An 8,292-nucleotide genomic window follows, 5' to 3' on the forward strand; every position below is an offset into this window, starting at 1 on the left:
ATTCCTCAGTGTCCTAAAGAAAAGGTATTTGAACTATCCTGCAACTCTTCTTCTACCTCTTTCCTGCTACTTCTTCAAGTTACTTCCTATTAAAGCATTGAAAAAGTACTAAAGTGACTGGTGCCTACATTGTCAGATACTAAGCTCAACATGGACTCTAAGTTCTGGTATTGGTGAAACTACGGGTAAGGAGGTGACGGTAACAGCCCGATATAAATCAGCAGCTCCTTCGGGGGTTAGTGCTACATTTATATAAAATGTACTTTTTATCTTTCAAAAAGTGTTTTCCAGAGCTAAACCTTTCATCTAAATTGCTGCATTTATATATTTGAAAAGCCAGTATAAAGGAATAGTAGTGGTAAAAAAAGCACTTGTGGGTTTAACTAATCTTTTTTTTTTTGTTTCATTTTCCTTTAAGGGGGTGTGGCATGGGGGTGTGTCCTATGCCTACATACTTTTGCTAATCGGTGTCCTTCGTTCCCATTTCAAAAAGTTGGGAAGTATGAAGCTGTCCTTCGTTCCCATTTCAAAAAGTTGGGAAGTATGAAACTGAGCTGTTTAAATGAAATGTGTGATCCATTTCCATTTACTAACACAAGATGTCACTGTAAGCCTACTTTTCTAGGTTTTATATCGTACTAATAGTCAAGGCAGGACTGTAGGCCCTAAAGCCCAGCTCCAGGCACAGTTTACTTTTAACATTGTTCATATTCTTTGTTTCTAACATTTACCTACCTAGCAGTTACTAAGCCTCACTAAACAGTTGTCGGAAGATGCAATGGGATTTATTTACTAAAGCTGGAGCATGCAAAATCAGACCCACTTCTGCAGAGAAACCAATGAGCTTCTAACTTCAGCTTGTTCAATCAAACTTTGGCAATAAAATCTGGAAGATGATTGGTTTCTATGAAGAAGTGAGCCTGATTTTGCTTTGATAAATAAACCCCCACAGTCTATTAGGAATGCCAGTTTTTTAAGACCGAGTACGAGTACCAATACTTTTTCTTACCTTTTTTTGCCCTTGGATTCATTTTTTTTTATGGGTCACACCAGTGCAATTTGACATACGATTTGACAGTTCAAAATCACAAGACAAGTTGCACCCGATTTGTGATTTCATTGTCACTTGCATTGACTTCTGAAATCGTCAGTCCAAATCGCACTGATTTGCGACTTTGAAATCACAATGAAGTAGCGTGATTTCAAAGCTGCACAGTATGGCTTTAAAATAAGGCTAAGGCTTTAAAATTGCATTACCTCAGATCAGTGTGACTTGGACCTACGATTTCATTGCGGCTTGCAACTTCTTTTAACAGAAGTCAATGCAAGTCGCAATGAAATTGCAAAAAAGTATCGGTTAGTATCGAAGGAATTGCATGAGCACAAGTACTTGTGCAAATCCTTAGTATCGGCACTGATACCAGTATCGGTGCAATACTAGTGTCTATGAATGAAAGACAACAGTTCCGGAGAGCCCATAGGCTATGGAGGCAAGGGGAGGAGGTATAGCTATAAATATGGTAGAAGCTGTAACTCTTAGTAAATGAATATGGGATGTAGCTTGTTACCTTAAAAATCCAGAACAATGCTATCTTATACGGGATAGGTGTGGGGTTGCCACCCAATTCCTTTAGACCCCTTTCACACTGGGCTGTGCAGGCATTAGCAGTAAAGCGCCGCTAGTTCTAGCGGTTATAGAGGCGCTTTTGGCTGCTAGCGGGGCACTTTTAACCCCTGCTAGCGGCCGAAGAAAGGGTAAATAGTGCCTGTGTTGCGGAGCTTCGGCAGCACTGCCCATTCATTTCAATGGGCAGGGTGTTTTGGGAGTGGTGTATACACCGCTCCCGCATCGCCCCAAAGATGCTGCTTGCAGGACTTTTTTTTCCTGTCTTGCAAGCGCACCGCTCCAGTGTGAAAGCACTCACCTGAAAACACCTGAAAAGCGCCCCAGTGTGAAAGAGGTCTTAGGCTCGATTCACATCTTTACATGTTGCTTTTCAACGTTTCTGCAGTGCTTTTTGCTGTGCTTGCTGCGTTTTTGGACACATGTTTTTACTGCGATTTTATCGCAATTTGCATTTTTTTACACTGTATATAGAGGAGGGGGCTGCCCGCTGACAGCTGAATGTAAAAAAAAAGAATTGCCGGCTAAAAAATTTCCGAAAAGAAAACAGCATGGGGTCCCCCCCAGGTCCATACCAGGTCCTTGGGTCTAAATCTGACCTGTGGGTCTGAATCCATACTAGACCCAAGGGCCTCCCCAAGGGTAGGGATCCCATGCTGTTTTTTTTCATGATTTTGTTTTGCTGCCAATTCTTTCTGGGTGGGGAAGCCCGGTGACAGCTGATGACTCATTGGTTGTTCAGGACGGGGCTGGCGGCTTCCCGCCCCTCTCCTTAGTAACCAGCTATATACACTGTAAAAAAACAGAGGTACAAAATGCATTGATGTGAACGTGTTCCATAAGAACCCATGTTAAAAAATTCCCTGCATTTCTGCAAAATGCATTAGTGTGAATCGAGCCATAAACTTGAACACATATGAAATACACAGGTTCTGAGACTAATTTAATGCAGATAAGGCACCAAGTGAGTTTAATTACCATCTTAATCAGCCACAGAAACTGTGTAATTAATATGTGTTCAGGTTTAAAGGGATGAGGTTGTAACCCCAGATCCCTGCCGGGAGAAGACAGTGATTATTGCTAGCGGCTATAGCAATCCCCTAGCAATAATCAATTGATCAACTTGGTACAACTTGGTACATACAGCCTACCGTGTATGGCCTGTCATACTCTATCCAAAAATTTAAAAACAAGTTGCCTTAAGTTCTCCTTAAAAACCCCTTAGCGCTGACTGTACGCACATATGCGGCCTCGGCTTGAAGAGGTTAAACCTGCATGCATCATCCCGGTACTGTTTTTTAGAGCAGGCGGTTGGCTCTTTAGAGATAACAACCAATGCGGCTAAAAGCCGCTCGGCTGTTATCCTAAAGGAGCGGGAGGGGACGTTCCCTTCCCTCCCGCCACTCTTTCTGGGCCTCCCATCCCAACAGGAGACCTGATCCACGATCCGGCACTTCTGCCGATTAGGCTGAGACTGGAACAAAGCCGGAAAAGGCTTCGATTGAGTCTCCTATGTAAAAACATGGAAGCAACATCACAACGTCACTTCCGGTTTACTCGGCTGCCAATGGCGGCAATTAAAAAAAAAAATTACAGTATTCAGAATTGCCATTTTTGGCGATCTGAACACTTTAAAGTGCAAAAGAGGGATTTGGGATCTTTTAGACCCCCAATCCCTCCATAAAGAGTACCTGTCACCACCTATTACTGTCATAAGGGATGTTTACATGTGACAGCAATAAAAGTGATCAGAATTTTTTTTTTAAAGCGCCCCCGTCCCCGCGAGCTTGCGCAGCAAAGAAACCGCATGCGTAAGTTGCGCCCGCATAGGTAAACGGTGTTCAAATCACACATGTGAGGTATCACCATGATCGTTAGAGTGAGAGCAATAATTCTAGCAAAAGACCTCCTCTGTAACTCTAACCTGGTCACCATCAAATTTTTTTAAAGCATCGCCTATGGAGATTTTTAGGTACTGTAGTTTGTCGCCATTCCACGAGTGTGCACAATTTCAAAGCATGACATGTTAGGTGTCTATTTACTCAGCATAACTTCATCTTTCACATTATATAAAAAAATGGGTTAACTTTACTGTTTAGTTTTCTTTTAATTCATGAAAGTGTATTTTTTCCCAAAAAATTTTGTTTGAAAGACCGCTGCGCAAATACCGTGTGACATATATTACAACGATCACCATTTTATTCTCTAGGGTATCTGCTAAAAAAAATCTATATAAGGTTTGGGGATTCTAAGTAATTTTCTAGCAAAAAATACAAGTTTTAACTTGTAAGGAACAAATGGCAGAAATAGGCTTAGGCGTTAAAGGGTTAGGGTGTACTAAAGTGACATCTTAAACAGTATTATCTTATCTGATAATTTCACCTAAGAGGCCACTTAATCCATATGTATTTTTACAACTTAAATCATGATAAATCATAGCTCATGCGGCTAAAAGGCTACTCATATCAACAGCTAAATAAAGACATTTTTGCATCATCTACAAACCTGACAAGGGTTTCTAGCCTTAATCACTATAAAACAGTTTTGGGTTAAATGTATACTAAACAATTTATACTATAAAATTACAAACAACATAATGGAACTAAATTATTAAATCACGGCTTCACACAATAAAGTTGACCTTAGACAGCTTGGTACTTCATCTAATGACCCTTTTGTTAAATCAAAAATAAGGAAAAAAAACTGCATGGGTATTTATTATATACCAGTTGATGAGTAAATGTGAATGTGGCACATCTTATCACAGAAGCGGATTTGACAAACTGTCAAGGGAATTATTTGCTCAACTCTACAGTATGCATTGTTACTAAAGGCAAACAGCGCATTGTCCTTGCTTGGTTCCTCCTTTTAAGTTATTGTCATTGGGACTTCTAAAAATGATAAAAGTGATAAAAGTGATAAAAGTCCTGAGAAAAGAATTCCTCCAACAAATTAGCTAAAAATAAAGGACAGTTCTCAATGGTGATGTGCCAGGGGAAGTACAGGAGTTACCTGCAATAGTAGTAATCTATATCTATTACAAATCAATGGAAGCAAACAATTGGGACCATGGAAAGTACCCCCCAGCACATAAATCATAGATCAATGGACAGGTATATGCAACCACTTGGCGTTAAGGCCCACTCACCGAGTGGCTGCATATATGCGTGCGGCCGTCATCAAGATCGCTTCTCTGCCTTTTGGCTAAGATCAAGTGTAGTATCTGTTCTTATCGGTTGCCAGGAGGTGGCGCTTGCTTCCGTCCCTGATCTACGGCAAGGTGGTATCAGGGGTGGCAGAGGCTATGCAAAACCTGCTGGTGTAAAGGTAACCTGGAGCGGTTTGTAGCTGACAAGGAAGCCTTCTGATGGGCAATGGAGAACCATTGGGTCTGGCCAGAGAGTCAGGTCCCTGACCTTCTGGCCTAGATTGGGGTAGCTCTAGCTCCGCTCAGTTTTTCGGGAGAGAACACTGGCTCCCCTTTCCCACCGGGGGAGTGGTTAGTATTTCCCGAATGTTATTAGGTAGGAGGGATGGGAGCGACGGTGAGGCCTGATGGTAAAGGGCTCTCACCAAGCTTCCAGAACTTCAGGCCTTCCTGGCTGGGGTGGGGGCTGCTGTGGTCTGGGCTGGTGGTCAGGGTTGCAGGAAAAGCCAGTTGTGAATGTTCTCCTGAAGTGGCAGTTCAGGGGTGCCATACAGTCACAGTGTTCAGGCACTTGATTTATGGCACCATGGTCACTGCACCACAACACACGTTTTTCGCACCTGCCTCTAGGGCCGAACCTTTTGGCTAGGACCAGGGGAAATTGTTATTCCTGGCCAGAGGGCCGGCCATTGTATTACATAATGGTCACTTTTCACTCTCCCACTTCCTTCTCCCCACTTTCTTTTTATCTATCCCCATGTTTGTCACTTTTTGGTCTTCTGGCTTGGTTCGCCCTCTCTCATGGGGTCTCCCTTCCGGGGAGTCCCACCTAAAACTTGGGTGGATCTGTTTCGGCAGACCTTCCAGAGAACGAGGGTCCGTCTGGTTTCGGCCAGATGGACCCATGTGAAGTACCTCAGTCCCCGTCTGGAGCCTAGCGCCTCGGGGGATCAGGGTAAGGTCATTTCCTAGTGGAGGACAGTGTAACGCCCATTGCACGTTTTTGTGTTTCACTCTTTATGTGTGTGCATTTTTTTGGCACCAGGTGGAAGTTTTTGGGTGTGTTTTGTACGCCACTGGCTTTGGTGTTCTGATGTGCTGGCTGTCAGAATACAATGGCTGGCAGAAAAGGTTCTATTCACACCCTTGGACATAGATTGGGGGAATTGAGTGTGTCGTTCTGCCCACAGGGCTGGCAAGAGAAATCTTGTAGTGTATGGCCAGCTTTAGGGTCTCAGAAGCCGGAGTCAGCCAGGTAACCAGTGTTTTCAGTGGAAGGTCAGCAATGGCAGCCAACATATTTGCCTCAGTTCAGGTTTCCTTTAAGGTAGCACTAAACCCCCAAAACAAAAATTTATATATTGCAGCTTCCCATTGCTTAGATGTGATGGCTGAATTCGTTTTTTTGTTTTTTTTTCTTGTTTTTTTTCCTTATTTTTACTTGGTGATCCTGCCAGTAACACACTTCTGCCTTAAGGTGGCTACACCCATTTCTTTGCTGTATGTATGAAGGAGCAGTGTAGACACCCTTGAACAGCAGCATTTTCTGGAAAGGGTAGTGTCAGATAGACTAATAGATTTAAATGGACTTTACATAAGTAGCTAACAAACTCATTACAGAAACATTTTTGTTCCTTTTAGGATAAAGGTTTTATATAAATGAATAAAATCTGATCATTATAAGCACCGCTGTTGGCTGTAAATGGTTTGTCCCTGCCTTCTAACTGTCACTTTTGCTGCACAGCTTGGTCTGATAAAGGAAGTTGAAAAATAACAGACTTACTGGCTGGATCAACAGGTGAAAAAAAAAAGTAAAAAAAAGAAAAAGCCTTAACAAAAACAGTAATGCAGCAACCACATGCTAAAATCAGTAAACTGCAATGTATTAAGGGGTTTACATATATGATTCATGCTTCCAAGTGTTGAATTTCTATTTCACCTGAAGGTGTCGCTCTAAATCAAGGAACTACAAGACATGACAGCATATAAGTTTATTCATGTGCCAAAAGATACACAGCACTCTTGAGCATACAGATAAATGGGAATGCAGGAAAGAATATTACAGTCATCGGATAAAATTCTGAAGTGTAAGGCTCGGTTCACACGGGGGCGACTTGTCAGGCGACCTAGCCGCCTGACAAGTCACCTCCCGTTCTGTACAATGGAACCGTTCTAATCGGAGCGACGCAAGTCGCTCCGACTTAGAAGAAAGGTTCCTGTACTACTTTGGGGGCGACTTGCATAGACTTCTATACAGAAGTCGTCTTGCAAGTCGCCCCGGCAGTCGTGTGCAGGTCGCCTCGGTGAGGCGACCTGCAAGTCGTGCCGCGTCTAGTGTGAACCGGCACTAACTATTAAACAATCTGGTAAACATCACTCCCTGCTTTTCAAAGCTTACAGTCTCATTTCAAACCAGTATAAATATATCTAAAAATGAGGTAACCTTTGGAAAATAGATCTTCTGACAGCAGACCGCACTGCACTGATTTATGGTCATAGTTCTTTCCCAAATTTGATTATCCAGCCTGTCAGAGAGAAAAGAATTTGTGAGTTCACAGCTTGTTAAAGGCTTAGTCCACCCAAAACGATTCAATTTTTAGTGCCTACTGCAACCCTGAGGAAGTTACGTCACATTCCCGGTATCGACACGCATTGGGGAGGGGACAGGATGGTGCAGGAGACAGTAGACCGGACTCAGTGTACAAAGAACACACCAGTTCAGTGGTTACAGTGTTTTTTCATTTGGTCTGTAAAGAGTGGTGCACTGAAGCACCCTATTAAAGGGGCTAGTGTTGTGTATTAATAAAAATAGTTTAAACAATATCACAGTATCTAGTTTCCTCTGTTATATTTATATGTGGAAAACGTGACAGCAATCAGCCCAGGATCCCATTACAGACACTGAACCCAGAGGTGGTTCATATGCGTGTTTTGACCAAGCTTAACTACAAGGTCACAGGCTCTAAGTTGAGCGCATACACTGAAGGGGGAGAACCTGAGAGGACACAAGAACACGCTTGCTATCACCACCATTTTTTGGATCTGATTATTGATTTTTGGAATGGATTTTTAATTATTTTATTATATCAACGCATGTCTTCACATGAATTTTTCAACATAGAACTTTGCATGTAGCACTTTAGTGCACTGGAACACTCTTTTGTATAGGATCTGAGCACTCAAATAAGGACTTTTTTATAATATATGATGGTATGAGTTTACAGAGTTTACACGTTGCATTATATTGTTGCACAGAGTCACTTTATTGTCACTAGGGCACTTTATGTATTGGGTATATTTGTAACATTTGAGATACATTCTTAAGTATATAATTTACAGTGATTTGTGGAAGTACACACGGAAATAGAAATTTATTGTGGTTATCGCAAAGATTAAGATAGCGCAGCACTTTCAAAATGGGACTCATCCAACATACCTGAAAGAGTACAATAGCTCTCAAGAACATCTGATTCAGACAGGTACATTTTCAGCATGTTTTTTTTTCAGGGGGATTTGTTTA

At 42.1% G+C, this 8,292-nt stretch overlaps 1 pseudogene; it reads left to right on the top strand.

The window, feature by feature from the left end:
- The first annotated feature begins 4,808 nt into the window (after positions 1 to 4,808).
- Positions 4,809 to 4,942, top strand: LOC141141928 (U2 spliceosomal RNA; annotated as a pseudogene).
- Positions 4,943 to 8,292: the final 3,350 nt, after the last annotated feature.

Source organism: Aquarana catesbeiana, linkage group LG04 (assembly GCF_042186555.1).
Source record: "Aquarana catesbeiana isolate 2022-GZ linkage group LG04, ASM4218655v1, whole genome shotgun sequence".
Taxonomy (NCBI): domain Eukaryota; kingdom Metazoa; phylum Chordata; class Amphibia; order Anura; family Ranidae; genus Aquarana; species Aquarana catesbeiana.